Source organism: Canis lupus, chromosome 3, assembly GCF_048164855.1.
Source record: "Canis lupus baileyi chromosome 3, mCanLup2.hap1, whole genome shotgun sequence".
Classification (NCBI taxonomy): Eukaryota; Metazoa; Chordata; class Mammalia; order Carnivora; family Canidae; genus Canis; species Canis lupus.
The window spans coordinates 41,585,965-41,603,083 of record NC_132840.1 but is presented as its reverse complement, the minus strand read 5'-3'; positions in this window follow the sequence as shown (position 1 = coordinate 41,603,083).

Sequence of the window (17,119 nt, the reverse complement as noted above, 5' to 3'; positions counted from 1 at the left end):
GTTAAAAATAGAGCTACCCTACGACCCAGGAATTGCACTTACAGGTATTTACCCCAAAGATACAAATGTAGTGAAATGATAGGACACTTGTACTGCAGTGTTCATAGCAGCAGTGTCCTCAATAGCTAAACTGTGGTAGGAGCTACAATGTCCTTCAACAGATGAATGGATAAAGAAGATGTGGTCTATGTATACAATGGAATACTACTCAGCCATTAGAAACGACAAATACCCATCATTTGCTTCAATGTGGATGGAACGGGAAGGTATTATGCTGAGTGAAATAAGTTGATCAGAGAAAGACAATTCTCATATGGTTTCACTCATATGTAGAATATAAGAAATAGTGAAAAGGACCATAAGGGAAGGAGGGGAAATTGAATGGGGAAAAATTGGAGAGGAAGACAAACAATGAGAGTCTCCTAATTCTGGGAAACAAACTGAGGGTTGCTGAAGTGGAGGTGAGTGGGGGGATGGGATAACTGGGTGACAAGCATTAGGAGGGCATCTGATGTGATGAGCACTGGGTGTTTCACTATATGTTGGCCAATTGAATTTAAATTTTAAAAATTAGTTAATTTTAGAAGTAAATAAAGAATGTCTATCATTTAAAGATAAAAGAATGTTTATCATTTTAATGCTTATAAATCTAAAAAATGAGTGCCTATGTGGCTCAGTCAGTTAAGCATCCAACTCTTGATTTAGGCTCAAGTCATAATCTCAGCTTATGAGACCAAGCCCTATGTGGGTCTCTGCGCTCAGCAGGGAGTCTGCTCAATATTCTCTTCCTCAAGGAGGCCTGGGGGGCTCATGGTTGAGCATCTGCCCTTGGCTCAGGGTGTGATCCTGGAGTCTGGGATCAAGTCCCACATCAGGCTTCCTGCCTGGAGCTTGCTTCTCCCTCTGCCTGTGTCTCTGCCTCTCTCTGTGTGTCTCTCATGAATAATAAATAAAATCTTTAAAAAAAAAAAATTCTCTTCCCCTCTCCCTCCCCCTCTCCCTCCCCCTCTGTTCCTCCTGCTGCTCACTCTCTCTATCTCTCTTAAATAAATAAAATATTTTAAAAAATAAATCTCAAAAATAAAAAACAAAACAAAAATTTTCAATGCAAAGTTTGGTAAAATAATCTAATAAAATATTATGTAGTAACTAACATAACATTTTAATTTCTGGGACCTCTGGGTGGCTCAGCGGTTAAGCCTCTGCCTTTGGTTCAGGGCGTGATCCTGGGATCTGGGATCAAGTTCCAAATCGGGCTTCCTAGCAGGAAGCCTGCTTCTCCCTCTGCCAGTGTCTCTGCCTCTCTCTCTCTCTCTCTCTCTCTCTCTTATGAATAAATAAAATCTTGTAAAAAAATTTTAGTTTCTTACTTGACATAGAAATATGTTTATGAGACTCCTGGGTGGTTCAGTGGTTGAGCATCTGCCTTTGGCTCAGGGCATGATCCCAGGATCCAGGATCAAGTCCCACATCAGGCTGGCTGCATGGAGCCTGCTTCTCCCTCTGCCTATGTCTCTGACTCTCTCCGTGTCTCTCATGGATAAATAAATAAAATCTTAAAAAGAAAAAGAAATATGTTTATGGTATAGTGATGAATTTTATTTTATTTTTTTATTGATGAATTTTAATATGCAACTTATAAACCACATGCACAGCTTTTTATTGTACACGTGTATATATATATAAAGTATGGAAAGGTTTATCTTTTTTTAATTTTTTTTTTTTTAATGTGACAGAGAGAGGAAGAGAGCACAATCAGGGGGAATGGCAGGCAGAAGGAGAGGGAGAAGCAGATTCCCTGCTCTGTAGGAAGCCCAATGCAGGGCTCTATCTCAGGACCCTGGGATCATGACCTGAGCTGAAGGCAGATGCTTAACTGACTGATCCACCCAGGCGCCCCCAGAAAGATTTATCTTAAAATATTAATAATTATAAATATAAATAAAATAATATAAATATTTATAAATATAAATAAAATATTTTTTAAAATGTAATAATTTTTATTTCTGGCTGGTAGAGTTCAGGTAGTTTTTATTCGTTCTTTTGGAGTATCTGTACAGGGGGTGCTTAAGTGGCTCAGTCAGTTAAACATCTGACCCTTGATTTCTGCTCAGGTCATGATCTCAGGATCATGGGATTGAGTCCCACATCAGGCTCCACACTCAGTGGGGAGTCTGTTCTCTCTAAAATAAATAAATAAATAAATAAATTCTTTTTTTTTTAAGATTTTATTTATTTATTCACAAGAGACACACACACAGAGAGAGGCAGAGACACAGGCAGAGGGAGGAGCAGGCTCCACGCAGGGAGCCTGATGTAGGACTTGATCCCGTGTCTCCGGGATCCCACCCTGGGCTGAAGGCGGCACTAAACCACTGAGCCACCAGGGCTGCCCCTAAAATCCTTTTATTTTTTGTTTTTTAAGTATCTGTATATTTTGATTATTGAAAATTTGTTTCATGTACTTGTTTTCAATGCCTGTCTCCTTATTTGACTCCGGAGTTTCTGGTTTTGATATAAAGTTTACCTCTGGGTTCCAATTCATCTACAAAGCAGAGAAGATTGACACACTTTCAGCCAGTTAAATAATTAAGTCCCTTCCTGCTCAGATTACAAATTCCTCCTCTTTCTCCAACTCCTTCGCCAGAGCTCTAATCATTGGATTTGTGCAACATAACAGCTATCCGCAATGTACACATACTGCAGGCACAATAAAAATTGTTAAGTAGATGGTTATTTTCTCAGTAACATCTTAAGAGAGAGATCTTGTATAGCCAAAGTTATATGTTTAATAAAATGGGGCCAGAGAGGTTTTAAACTTCTACCAAAACATATTGAAGCAGCTCAGTTATTAAAGCTTAGAAATGTTTCCCAGTGCCTGGCTGATCTAATGCTTTGGCAAATATTGAAAGTGACCTATGTCCTCAGGGAGAAGCATACTATGTCTAATAATTTGACGTCCTAGATTTTCCAGAAAAGACCTGATTTCTTTCTTTCTTTTGTTTTTCCACAACTAAGGTCATTCCTTCATTGGATTTTAACTTTTATGTCCCTGGAAGATTTTTCCTATAAATTAATTCAGACAGTTAAATAAAAAAAATATTTTGCTAGTTCACAAATCCCAAGTATTAATTTTTTTAAAATTACCAAAGCATCAGAGTTGGAACAATTGATCCTCATGTAGACAAATGTGGTATTTATAACCCCAGCAGGATCAGGGAGAGATAGGACTGTTGTGGATATTAAAAATCTAATTTGGCATTCACACTGGTAACCACAAGAAACTACCATGTTGAATTCTCAGACAATTTGCACCATAACTATACTTCTGCCCTTGAATTCTAATCCCAGATTTAAAGCTAACTAGCTGTATAAAAGAGGCTCAGTCAGTATTTTGTTGCTTGCACATACTTATCTCTCAAGAAGTTTAAAAAATGAATTATTAGCCTTCATGGATTGTTTTGAAGATTAAATGAAATATTCAATACACAAGCAATCTGAAAAACATTGTGATTTTGCCAAGGAGTCCTTTGTTAAAATCTTACTATGGAAGTTAAGAAATAAAACACAGAAAGTTTCATAATTTTTAAAAATATTTAATAATTAAAAAAAATATTTATTTATTAATTTTAAAGATAGGAGGGGCAAAGGAAGAGGGAGAGCGAGTCTTTTTTTGGGGGGGGGAGAGCGAGTCTTAAGCTGACTTTGTGCTGAGCGCAAAGCTGCATGTGGAGCTCAGTCTCACCACCCTAAGATCATAAACAAATGAAACCAAGAGTCAGATACTTAACTGTACTACTCAGGCACTCATTTCATAATTTTTCTAAAAATTTTCTTTATTTTAGAGAAAGAGAGGGCAGCCCGGGTGGCTCAGAGGTTTAGCACCGCCTTCGGCCCAGGTCCTGGTCCTGGAGACCGGGGATCCAGTCCCGCGTCAGGCTCCCTGCATGGAGCCTGCTTCTCCCTCTGCCTGTGTCTCTGCCTCTCTCTCTGCGTGTCTCTCATGAAAAAATAAATTAAAAAAAATTTTTTTAATTTAGAGAGAGAAAGAGCACACACAGGTGGGACGAGGGACAGAAGGAGAGAGAAAGAAAGCCTCAAGCAGATTCCATGCCCAGCACCAAGTCTGATGTGGGGCACCATCTCATGACGCTGAGATCATGAACTGACCTGAAATCAAGAGTCAGATGCTTAACCAATTGCACCACCCAGGCCACCCTCTGGTCTTTCTTTGTAACACATAAGGGTAGGATTATTTTTAACAGAGGTGGTAATTATCACTCTCCAGTACTCCATAACCATTATAGCTGAAACTTTCCTTTACACATCACTATCACTTTCCTCAGTGCATTCTATGTTCAAAAGATTATTGGAAAAAAAACAAAAAGAAAGTTGGGTGCTTCTTTATTTAAAACAATAGTTTAGGGACACTTGGGTGGCTCAGCGGTTAAGCACCTGCCTTCAGCCCAGGGCATGATCCTGGAGTCCCAGGATCAAGTCCCACATCAGACTCCCTGCATGGAGCCTGCTTCTCCCTCTGCCTATGTCTCAGCCTCTCTCTCTGTGTCTCTCATGAATAAATAAATAAAATCTTAAAAAAAAAAAAACAACTTGAACATCTACAAATGTCTTTATCTTCATACTTTTTTTTAATTTTTAAAATTTATTTATGATAGTCACAGAGAGAGAGAGAAAGAGAGGCAGAGAGAGAAGCAGGCTCCATGCACTGGGAGCCTGATGTGGGATTCGATCCCAGGTCTCCAGGATCACGCCCTGGGCCAAAGGCAGGCGCCAAACCGCTGCGCCACCCAGGGATCCCTATCTTCATACTTGAATGAAACTTTGGCTAAGTATAGAATTCTATGCTGAAACTATTTTCCTTGGAATTCTGAAGACATTGACCCATTGTCTTCTTGTATAGGGCATTGCTGGAAGAACTAATTCCTTTCTAATTCTAGCTCTGTTTGTGGCCTCCTTTTCTGTCTTTGGAAATGTTTAGGAATTTCTTTTTGTCCCTCATAAATAAATATTCACATGAAATGCCTTGGTGTGGATCTTTCTAAATCTATCTTTTTTTTTCCTTTAAAGATTATTTATTTATTCATGAGAGACACACAGAGAGGGACAGAGATACAGGCAGAAAGAGAAGCAGGCTCCTGCAGGGAGCCTAATGAGGGACTTGATCCCAGGACCCCAGGATCACAACCTGAGCCAAAGGCAGACACTCAACTGCTGGGCCACCCAGGCGACCTTTTCTAAATGTATCTTGCTAAGTATTTAATGAATTATCCTACTTTGGAAATATATGTCTTTCAATTGTGGAAATTGTTCTCAAATTATTACTTTGATAATCTCCCCTCTGTTTTCTTTATTATTTCTTTCTGAACTTTCCAGTTTTTTAGACGCTGAACTGTCCTTAATTTTCTTCTCTTTTCTATTTTCCATTTCTTTTTTGTGTTTTAGTTCTACTTTCTCAGAGATTTTCTTCAACTTTATCTTCCAATTTCTGAGCTTTTGGGATTCCACAGCCATGAATCAATTTGTTGTTATTACCTGCAATAACAGGTAAGTTCAGATTTTACTTTCTTTAGACTGGAGTATTCATTCTCACTTATTCATCTGCTTCCATGTTTCAGATTTTGTTATATTTTCTCCTCTCCTACTCTCTTAACTTTTCTTGGGGTCAACTAATATTCGATAAAGGAGGAAAGACTATCCATTGGAAGAAAGACAGTCTCTTCAATAAATGGTGCTGGGAAAATTGGACATCCACATGCAGAAGAATGAAACTAGACCACTCTCTTTCACCATACACAAAGATAAACTCAAAATGGATGAAAGATCTAAATGTGAGACAAGATTCCATCAAAATCCTAGAGAAGAACACAGGCAACACCCTTTTTGAACTCGGCCACAGTAACTTCTTGCAAGATACATCCACGAAGGCAAAAGAAACAAAAGCAAAAATGAACTATTGGGACTTCATCAAGATAAGAAGCTTTTGCACAGCAAAGGATACAGTCAACAAAACTAAAAGACAACCTACAGAATGGGAGAAGATATTTGCAAATGACCTATCAGATAAAGGGCTAGTTTCCAAGATCTATAAAGAACTTATTAAACTCAACACCAAAGAAACAAACAATCCAATCATGAAATGGGCAAAAGACATGAAGAGAAATCTCACAGAGGAAGACATAGACATGGCCAACATGCATATGAGAAAATGCTCTGCATCACTTGCCATCAGGGAAATACAAATCAAAACCACAATGAGATACCACCTCACACCGGTGAGAATGGGGCAAATTAACAAGGCAGGAAACAACAAATGTTGGAGGGGATGTGGAGAAAAGGGAACCCTCTTACACTGTTGGTGGGAATGTGAACTGGTGCAGCCACTCTGGAAAACTGTGTGGAGGTTCCTCAAACAGTTAAAAATAGACCTGCCCTACGACCCAGCAATTGCACTATTGGGGATTTACCCCAAAGATACAGATGCAGTGAAACGCCGGGACACCTGCACCCCGATGTCTATAGCAGCAATGGCCACGATAGCCAAACTGTGGAAGGAGCCTCGGTGTCCAACGAAAGATGAATGGATAAAGAAGATGTGGTTTATGTATACAATGGAATATTACTCAGCTATTAGAAATGACAAATACCCACCATTTGCTTCAACGTGGATGGAACTGGAGGGTATTATGCTGAGTGAAGTAAGTCAGTTGGAGAAGGACAAACAGTGTATGTTCTCATTCATTTGGGGAATATAAATAGTAGTGAAAGGGAATATAAGGGAAGGGAGAAGAAATGTGTGGGAAATATCAGAAAGGGAGACAGACCGTAAAGACTGCTAACTCTGGGAAACGAACTAGGGGTGGTAGAAGGGGAGGAGGGCGGCGGGTGGGAGTGAATGGGTGACGGGCACTGGGGGTTATTCTGTATGTTAGTAAATTGAACACCAATAAAAAATTAAAAAAAAAAACTTTTCTTGGTTTATGCCTTTATAGAGATATCAGGAGAAACCTATGGTAAACACGTATGTTCAATCTACCATGTATAATAAGGACCTTTGTTTCTTGCCCACTAAAATAGCCATGCTTCTATTTAGGGCAACATGACCAGCTCTGGGTTACAAGGAAAAGATCAAGTACGAGAAAGTATAAGAAAGAAAAAATGCTGATATGAATATTTCAAGATATCACCTTATAACATATCCAAGAGTGCTGGAGCTAGCTTATACTAGCTAAAAAAAAAACAATAGATGGTTTTATTTTCAGAAATTTTGTGAGCCAGTGGTTAAACAACCATTATTAAAAGTTAAATTAATTCGTAAGGCCTATTATAACTTACAACTTATAATGAAATAAATTATATTAAAAACAAAGATAATAGGGACGCCTAGGTGGCTCAGCAGTTGAGCTCAGGACCTGATCCTGGGATCCGGGATCAAGTCCCACATCGGGCTCTGCTTCTGTCTCTGTGTCTCTCATGAATAAATAAATAAATCTTAAAAAAAAAAAACAAAGATAATATAACTCAAAACTCATAACTTCCTATTTTAGTGAATTTCACTACCATTTATGTATTTGAAGTTATTTACATCTATCTTATCTATGCGGTGGTAAAAATACATACTCTCTATCCTACTCCATATTTAGGAAAATAATATTAGTAGCTTAAAAGTATCATCAATACTGGCAGTATTTATATCACAGAAATAAGAAAATAAGAAATAAGAGTTAATATTGCTCTTTTCCTTATCTAAACTTAAGAAAGTGATAAAGAGGGGTGCGTATGTGGCTCAGTCAGTTAAGAGTCCAACTCTTGTTTTCAGCCCAGGTCATGATCTTGGGTTTGTGAGACTGAGCCAATTGTCAAGCCCTCACTGGGCATGAAGACTACTTAAGATTCTCTCTCCCTCTTGCTCTTTATCTTTCTAAAAAAAAAAAAAAAAAAAAAAAAAATATATATATATATATATAATATGTAATACATTTACTAATAAATAAAATCTTTAAAAAAGAAAACTATTATCTCATTCCAAAAGAAATCACATAGTCATTGACAAACAAGTGAAGTTCTGACATTGTTCTTCACTGTTTCACTTCATCTTAATATTTAACTTAAAATATCCACCAACATTCAGGTGGAACCACACTCATTTGTCAATTACAACCATAGATATGCCATAGATTTAAGAGTTCTGCACAAATCAACAAAATCATTCAATGAGAACCAATTGGCTATAATGACTTCAATATAAAGTGTATATAATTATTTATAAAGTCTGGCTACACAGTCTTTGTCTTTTTTTTTTTTTTTAAGATTTTATTTATTTATTCATGAGAGACACAGAGAAGAGGCGGAGACACAGGCAGAGGGAGAAGCAGGCTTCCCTCAGGGAGCCCGATGCAAGACTTGATCCTGAGACCCCAGGATCACAACCCGGGCGGAAGGCGGCGCCAAACCGCTGCGCCACCGGGGCTGCCCCAGTCTTTGTCTTAATAAAATTTAATACACCCACTTTTTTTTATTTTGCTAAGAACTAGTTCCCTCTCTTTTTTTTTTTTTTTTTAAGATTTTATTTATTTATTCATGAGAGGCACAGAGAGAGAGGCAGAGATACAGGCAGAGGGAGAAGCAGGCTCCCTGCAGGAAAACCCAATGTGGGACTCAATCCCAGGACCTGAGCCAAAGGCAGACACTCAGCCATGGAACCACCGAGTCGTCCTGTAGAGAGGTAGTTCTTAAATATATATTAATATATCACTGTCTAAAATTTCCCCTATATTGGGATCCCTGGGTGGCGCAGCGGTTTGGCGCCTGCCTTTGGCCCAGGGCGCGATCCTGGAGACCCGGGATCGAATCCCACATCGGGCTCCCGGTGCATGGAGCCTGCTTCTCCCTCTGCCTGTGTCTCTGCCTCTCTCTCTCTCTGTGACTATCATAAATAAATAAATTAAAAATAAAAAAAATAAAAAAAAATAAAAAAAAAATAAAATAAAATAAAATTTCCCCTATATTATAAATTCCATCAGCTCAGTAACTCTTTTTGTTTGATTCCCCAGGCCTTACAAAGCTTCTATTACCTACTAAATACTCCACAAATATTTATTGAGGGATGCCTGGATGGTTGAGCAGTTGAGTGCCTGCCTTCTGCCCAGGTCGTGATACTGGAGTCCTAGGACTGAGTCCCACATCGGGCTCCCTGCATGGAGCCTGCCTTTCTCTCTGCCTGTGTCTCTCCCTCTCTCTCTTTGTGTCTCTCATGAATAAATAAATAAAATCTTTTTAAAAAATCATTTATAGAATGTTTGGATGAAAGCTCAAGAATTTTACCTTATTCCTTTATACATTCAACAACTAGCACAGTGCCTGACAGAGATCAAATCCTGAAAAAAATGTTTGCCGACCTGAACTGAACTTGAGTCATATTCTCCTAATTCTGAAAACAATCCCATGGCAATCAAACATACCAAGAAAAAGAGTGAGATGGTTTATTTTTTCAGGCACAAGGCTTGTTTTCATAGTTGCTTTGTAAGTTAAGTCACTGGCTGCAGTAAGTCCAGGATGAAAGCCAGATCTCCTGATTCCCGAAACAGTACCCTATTCATTAGGTTTCTGGTTTCTCAGGGGCACCAGTATTTTCTGACACTAATGTTGGGCAGGAGAGCTGGTTACTTGCTTTGTGGCTACAAGATTTTTGCTTAAGATAAATGACAATAAACAGAGTCAGGATAAAGATGTCTACCATTTAATGAGTACACACTATGCTCACTATAGAACTCTGCTTAAAATCCAGTAGCTGGTTCCTCTCAAAAACACTATAAGATAGGATTTATTCTTAATTACAGATGAAGACAGTGAGTTTCAAAGAGGTTTGTGAATTTGTCTAAAGCTCACAGCTCTCAGCAGCAATACTGGGATTCAAAGCAGTTTTTTTTTTTTTTTCTTTTTTAAGATTTATTTATTTTTTTTAAAGAGTGGAGGAGAGGGAGAGAGAGTCTTAAACAGACTCTGCACTGAGTGCAGGGCCTGACATAGGGTTCAATTTCAGAACCCTGAGATCACCTCCTAAGCTGAAACCCAGAATCTGACACTTAATGGACTGGCCCCAACCCAGGTGCCCCCAAAACGGTTTTAAGAAAAATCCCAGGATATTTTAATTGGACAATGTTTCTTAAACATCAACTGTTTGTACACCATTGTTCATGTACCTCCCCTAGGATTTGCATGCCGATCATGTTATCATTTATTTCATATTTTTCTTGCATCTTTTTTGTTTCGCCTAATCTGAAATAATAATATCCATGAATGATGGGTTAATATGTTGTCATACTTTTCAAATACATATTAACATGAACACATGATTATTAAAATTAAAAATTTGCCTGCTTACTACCTACAATGATCTTGGGTATTGTCAGAGATACTTCCCTGAGGCAAACACTGCTTCTTACAATATTACAGATTTAACTTGTACTTGGGTAGGAGCAAGGACGATGGTCATATTTTTTAATTTGCTTTCTGTTTCCATCTTGAAATAAAAAGAAATAAATCAATCTGTTTCACTGGTTGGGGGGTGGGGAACCCTGACTCATACTTCCTTGAGCAATTTCCCATTGCACAAAACAAGCTTTACAAAACCTCATTCCAGGGTCGCTGAAACCTTCCAGGCGACTGAATTGGAATTAAACTTGGCAAAGATTACTAAATGCCACCAGTGTTAGACAATTGAAGGTTTCTGCAGCAAAAACAGAATTCAAGAAAAATAAAACCAAATTGTTGGAAAGCACCTACAGTGACAGTCACACAGTATTCAAAAATCTAAGAAAAGCTTCTTGGCAATTTGCTGCCCCAGCTGGAGTTGATAGAATTGTTTCTATTCTTTCCTGTAAGTAAGTTGGAGGAGGAAGTAGTTGGATTGTCTTTCTTGGCTTTTGAGTGGGAGGAATAATACAGCATTATCAGAGATAATGGCAAAAGAAAAAAGGGGGGAAAATATTTGAACTGCTGAAAAACTAAGTTCCTATCTCCGTGGAAGGACCCAGATTTGGTGACGTAGATACTTTATAATGTCCAATGCATTTCAAAGAAAAAAAAATTAAAGGAGCATCAGGACCTAGAGCAGCCAAGACTACAGTGGTAAATAGTACAGATTTTTCTTTTTAAGCTTGTGAAATACAAATGTCTACATTTGGTTCAATTTTAATCTATCCCTTTTATGGTGCCTGCAAGCCCATCCACAATGTAGTTTTTATCACATATTCAATTTTCTCCTTACCTCAAATATATTTGGGTCCTATACCTGAGCCCAGGTCCAGGGTCACTGGCATGAGGGTTTCACCTATATCTGGACTTTTAAGTAGACCAGAATTTTTTTTTAAGATTTTTTTTATTTATTTATGATAGTCACAGAGGGAGAAGCAGGCTCCATGCAGGGAGCCCGATGTGGGATTCGATCCGGGGTCTCCAAGATCGCGCCCTGGGCCAAAGGCAGGCGCCAAACCACTGAGCCACCCAGGGATCCCAAGTAGACCAGAATTTACAAATCTTAGCACTATGTCCCTTTTAATTATTTTTTCTCCTTTTATTTCTTTTTTTTAAAACTTTTTTTTAAGGTTTTTAAAATTCATTTTATTCATGAGAAACACAGAGAGAGAGGCAGAAACATAGGCAGAGGGAGAAGCAGGCTCCTTGCCAGAAGCCCGATGCAGGACTCGATCCTAGGACCTCAGGATTATGACCAGAGCCAAAGGCAGATGCTCAACCATTGAGCCACCCAGGTGCCCCTCTCCTTTTATTTCTTACAAAGAAAATCCCCTGTAGAATATAGAGCTAGAAAGAGTGCTATTTTGTTTTGTTTTGTTGAAACAGAATCTTTCACAATAATGAGAACTTCATGATTAAGTATTTTCATCTTGCCTTCATGGCGTGGCTAAGAACCTAAATGACAAATTAAATAATTTCCAGTTATTACAGAATCTTCACAAAAGAATGAAATGTTACTTTCCTCCCTTTCTGGGGATACCCTGAGGGTACGAGAGGGGAGGGTAGCCTGGACTTTGTGTTCTATTTGGTAAGATCTAGGCTTCCTTCACCTAGTTAAGAAAACATTGTTTTTTTTTTTTTTTAAAGATTTTTTTTTTAATTTTTTTTTAATTTTTATTTATTTATGATAGTCACACAGAGAGAGAGAGAGAGAGGCAGAGACACAGGCAGAGGGAGAAGCAGGCTCCATGCACCGAGAGCCCGATGTGGGATTCGATCCCGGGTCTCCAGGATCGCGCCCTGGGCCAAAGGCAGGCGCCAAACCGCTGCGCCACCCAGGGATCCCTTTTTTTAAAGATTTTATTTATTTTTTCATGAGAGACACAGAGAGAGACAGAAACACAGGCAGAGAGAGAAGCAGGCTCCATGCAGGGAGCCTGACGTGGGACTCGATCCCAGGATCCCAGGATCACGCCCTGGGCTGAAGGCAGACGCTCAACCGCTGAGCCACCCAGGTATCCCAGAAAACATTGTTTTCAAACACTTGTTCGATTGGCCTAAAAGAGGAGAACTTCCAGCATTAAGAGAAAAGGGGCTGGAGCAAAGATGGATTATATTCAGAGTAGACAGGCTGTACTGGGTGCTCTAGCTGTGGGGCTCTCACATTCTGTTTCCTCACAGCAGCCAAGATGTGGCAGGAATGTTGATGAACATGGCTTTCCGTGTACCTGGGGACTGAGCACTAAGCTCTAATCTTCCCTATAGTGAAAACTCCAGTTGCCAAATTTGGCAGAAGGAGTAGATGCTATCTTCAGCAAAGGCAGCCACCTCTGAATAGAGTATATGGATGAACAATGTGTGTCTCAGCAGCAAATCAATGGAATGAGGACTCCCTATACACCTCTTCTCCACATCAGTTTTCCTAAGTTACATAAGCCTTGGGTTCTTGTATAAAGAATGAGGTAGGGCCCTCTAAAAATAACTGATTGAATTACCAACCCTGATAGATAAGAGGCCAAAGGATTTAATTTAGTTGAGACAAATGAAATGTGGTATTTCTTATATCATAGCTTTATTAGTTATTTGTTTTTGTTAAGATTTTGTTTATTTATTCATGAGAAACACAGAGAGGAGAGAGAGAAAGGCAGAGACACAGGCAGGGGGAGAAGCAGGCTCCATGCAGGGAGCCTGACGTGGGACTCAATCCCGGGTCTCCAGGTTCACACCCTGGGCAGAAGGCAGCGCTAAACCACTGAGCTACCTGGGCTGCCCTAGTTATTTATTGTTGTGTAACGATATGACCACAAACTGAATGGCTTAAAATATCACTCATTTGTTAAAGCCTTAAAACATTTTTCATTTATACAAGTGCGTGGGTGAGGGATCCCTGGGTGGCGCAGCGGTTTGGCGCCTGCCTTTGGCCCAGGGCGCGATCCTGGAGACCCGGGATCGAATCCCACATCAGGCTCCCGGTGCATGGAGCCTGCTTCTCCCTCTGCCTGTGTCTCTGCCTCTCTCTCTCTCTCTGTGACTATCATAAATAAATAAAAATTAAAAAAAAAAAAAAAAAAGTGCGTGGGTGGCTCAGTCAATTAACTGTCCAAGTCTTGATTTCTGCTCAGGTCATGATCTCAGGTTCATAAGATTGAGCCCTGTGTGGAGCCTGCTTGAGATTCTCTCTCTCTCCCTCTCCCTCTTCCCCCAACCCCTCCTCAATAAATAAACAAACAAACAAATAAATAAATAAAATATTTTAAAAAAACATAATTCATGTATTAGGTCATAGTTTCTCTGGGACATGAATCTGGACTCATTTAGCTCAGTCCTCTGCTTCAGGGTCTCTCACAAGGCTGCAATCAAGTGTTAGCCAGGGGTGGGCTGGGCTCTCATCTGAGTTTTGACTGGGTAAGGATTTTCTTCCATGTTCACATCATTGTTAGCAGCATTCAGCACCTTGCAGTCTGTGGGACCGAGGACCTCAGCCCCTGTGCTGTTGAGAAGAAGGTATCCTCTGTTTCTTGCCACATGGGCCTTTTCATAGGTGACTTACTTCATTGAGGCCAGTAAATCAGAGAGTCCACAGAGAAAATCTGCTAGCAAGGTCAAAGTTCCAATCTTCTGTAGTGCAATGACAGAGGTTACCTCCCATCACCTTTGACATATTCTATTGGTTAGAAGCAAATGACAGGTCCTGCCTATACTCAAGGAGAAGGACTTACACCAGGGCATGGATACCAGGAAGTAAGGATAATTTGGGGCAATCTTTGAGTCTATAACACAAATTTTAGAACAATTTTATGCCTGTTGATATGAAGATGTTCATGGGAAAGTTTTTCATTTAAACACAGTAATTTGGGATCCCTGTGTGGCTCAGCGGTTTAGTGCCTGTCTTCGGCCCAGGGTGTGATCCTGGAGTCCTGGGATTGGGTCCCATGTCGGGCTCCCTGCATGGAGCCTGCTTCTCCCTCTGCCTATGTCTCTGCCTCTTTCTCATGAATAAATAGATAAAATCTTTAAAAAATAAAATAAAATAAACACAGTAATTTACATTTACCCCAGTGGTTGTCATATTAGTCTTCTTTTTTTTTTTCTTAGTCTTTATTTCCTTTTTTTAATTTATAAAATATTGCTTTACTAAATATACCTTTTAAAAACTTTCTTGGGGGCAGCCCCGGTGGCCCAGCAGTTTAGCGCCACCTTCAGCTCAGGATGTGATCCTGGAGACCGGGGATCGAGTCCCATATCAGGCTCCCTGCATGGAGCCTGCTTCTCCCTCTGCCTCTGTCTCTGCCTCTCTCTCTCTCTCTCTCTGTGTCTGTCATGAATAAATAAATAAAATCTTAAAAAAAAAAAAAAACTTTCTTGGGATGTCTGGGGAGCTCAGCAGTTGAGCCTCTGCTCTTGGCTGAGGGCATGATCCCCGGATCTTGGAATCGAGTCTTGCATCAGGCTCCTACATGGAGCCTGCTTCTCCTCCCTCTGCCTGTGTCTCTGCCTCTCTCTGTGTCTCTCATGAATAATAAATAAATAAATAAATGTAATAAATATTAAAAAAAAAACTTTTTCAAATACTTTGTGGAAAGGGTATATGTGATTAAACATACTTAACATAATAATATAGACTAATTGCTCATGTACCCACAAAAATTCATGTGTTGAAACCTAACCCGAAATGTGAGAGTATTTGGAGGTCAGGCCTTTGTAAGGTGTTAGGTCATGAGAACAGAGACTTCAGGAATGGGATTAGTGCCCTTATTAAAGACACTCCAGAGACTTCCTTGCCCTTCTACAAATGAGAATTCAGAGAGAAGATGGCCATCTATGAAACAGGAAGTAGCTCTCATCAGACACCGAATCTGCCAATGCCTTGACTTTGGACTTCCCAGCCTCAAGAACTTTGATAAATTAACATTTGTTGTTTGAGCCACTCACTCTATGGTATTTTTGTTATAGCAGCCCAAATGGACTAGGACACATACTCAATATAGAAGTAACCAATTTAGGGGCACCTGGGTGGCTCAGTTGGTTAAGCATCTGCTTTCAGCTTAGGGTCTGATTCCAGAGTCCTGGGATCCAGCCCCATGTCAGGCTCTCTGCTCAGCAGGGAGTCTGTTTCTCCCTCTGTCTCTCTCTCTCTGCTTGTGTTCTAGTGCTCTCTTTCTCTGTCAAATAAGTAAAGAAAAAATTTTTAAAAAGAAGTAATCACTTTTTTTTTAGAAGTAATCACTTTATTAAAAGGTAGATAGGTCTTAAAATATATAATATGAAAAAAATATATATATATATAATATGTTGGGATCCCTGTGTGGCTCAGCAGTTTAGCACCTGCCTTCAGCCCAGGGTGTGATCCTGGAGACCTGGGATCGAGTGCCACATCGGGCTCCCTGCATGGAGTCTGCTTCTCCCTCTGCCTGTGTCTCTGTCTCTGTCTCTCTCTCTTTCTGTGTGTCTCTCATGAATAAATAAATAAAATCTTTAAATATATATATATAATGTAATATTTTACTAAAATGAGGGGAAAATCTGCATAAAATAAATATGAAAAGCTTTTCAGCTTCATTCATAGTAAGAGAAAGGCATATTAAAACTCACTCGCAGGGCACCTGGGTGGCTCAGTGGTTGACTGCCTTTAGCTCGGGTTGTGATCTGAGGTCCTAAGATTGAGTCCTGCATTGGGCTCCCTGCATGGACCCTGCTTCTCCCTCTTCCTAATGTCTCTGCCTCTCTCTCTGTGTCTCTCATAAATAAATAAATAAAATATTTTTTAAAAACTCACTGATATATAAACTTTTGTAGGTTAGACTAGCAAAAATTTGACCACTCTGTTGGTGAGGCATTTTGGGAGAAACAGGTAAGAACAAGCAAATTAAAATGTTAGATGTTGATAGATGCTAGGAAGAAAATTAAAGTAGGACAAAGAATTAGGGCAAAAGGGTTGCTATTTTCTGTAAATTGGTCAAGATGACCTATCTGAAAAGAAGATATTTGGGCAGAAACTGGAATGAAGTTAAGAAGTGGACCTTCCAGGATCTACAGAAAAATGCAATTGGAAAAGCTCAGAAATGGGAACAAATTTGCAGTCTGAAGAGTTGGAAGAAAGCCAGAGTGGGTGAAGCACAGTGAGCAAGAAGAATGATAGGAAATGAAATTGGAGATGCAGCCAGGGGTCAGATTGGGAAGGGCTCTGTAGACCATGATAAAAACTGTATTTCATTCTGTGAACCAAGGCCATATGGAGGATGAGAGCAGGAAAGTGATATTATAGGACTGAAGTTTTAAAAGAATCACTGTGGTTGCTAAGGGGAATGGGTGATGGGGAGGAACCAGGCAACAGTCGAAACAGAAACCTACTAAAAGATGTGGTTCCTATTAGGCATGTGAAACAAAACTCTCAATTCCCAGGCCCATCCTCCACCCTTAACAGAACATTCCCCAATCTGTCCCATCTCAGCAACAGCACCTCTATTCTCCTAGTTGATCACTTCTTTTCCTATATCTCTTACAGCTACTTTCATCAGTAAGTTCCTCTGACCTTATCTAAAGAAGTCAATTATCTATCCTCTCTTTCCATGTCCACTGTCGCTCTTAGTCTCAGGTATTTTCATCTCACATATGGGCAGCCATA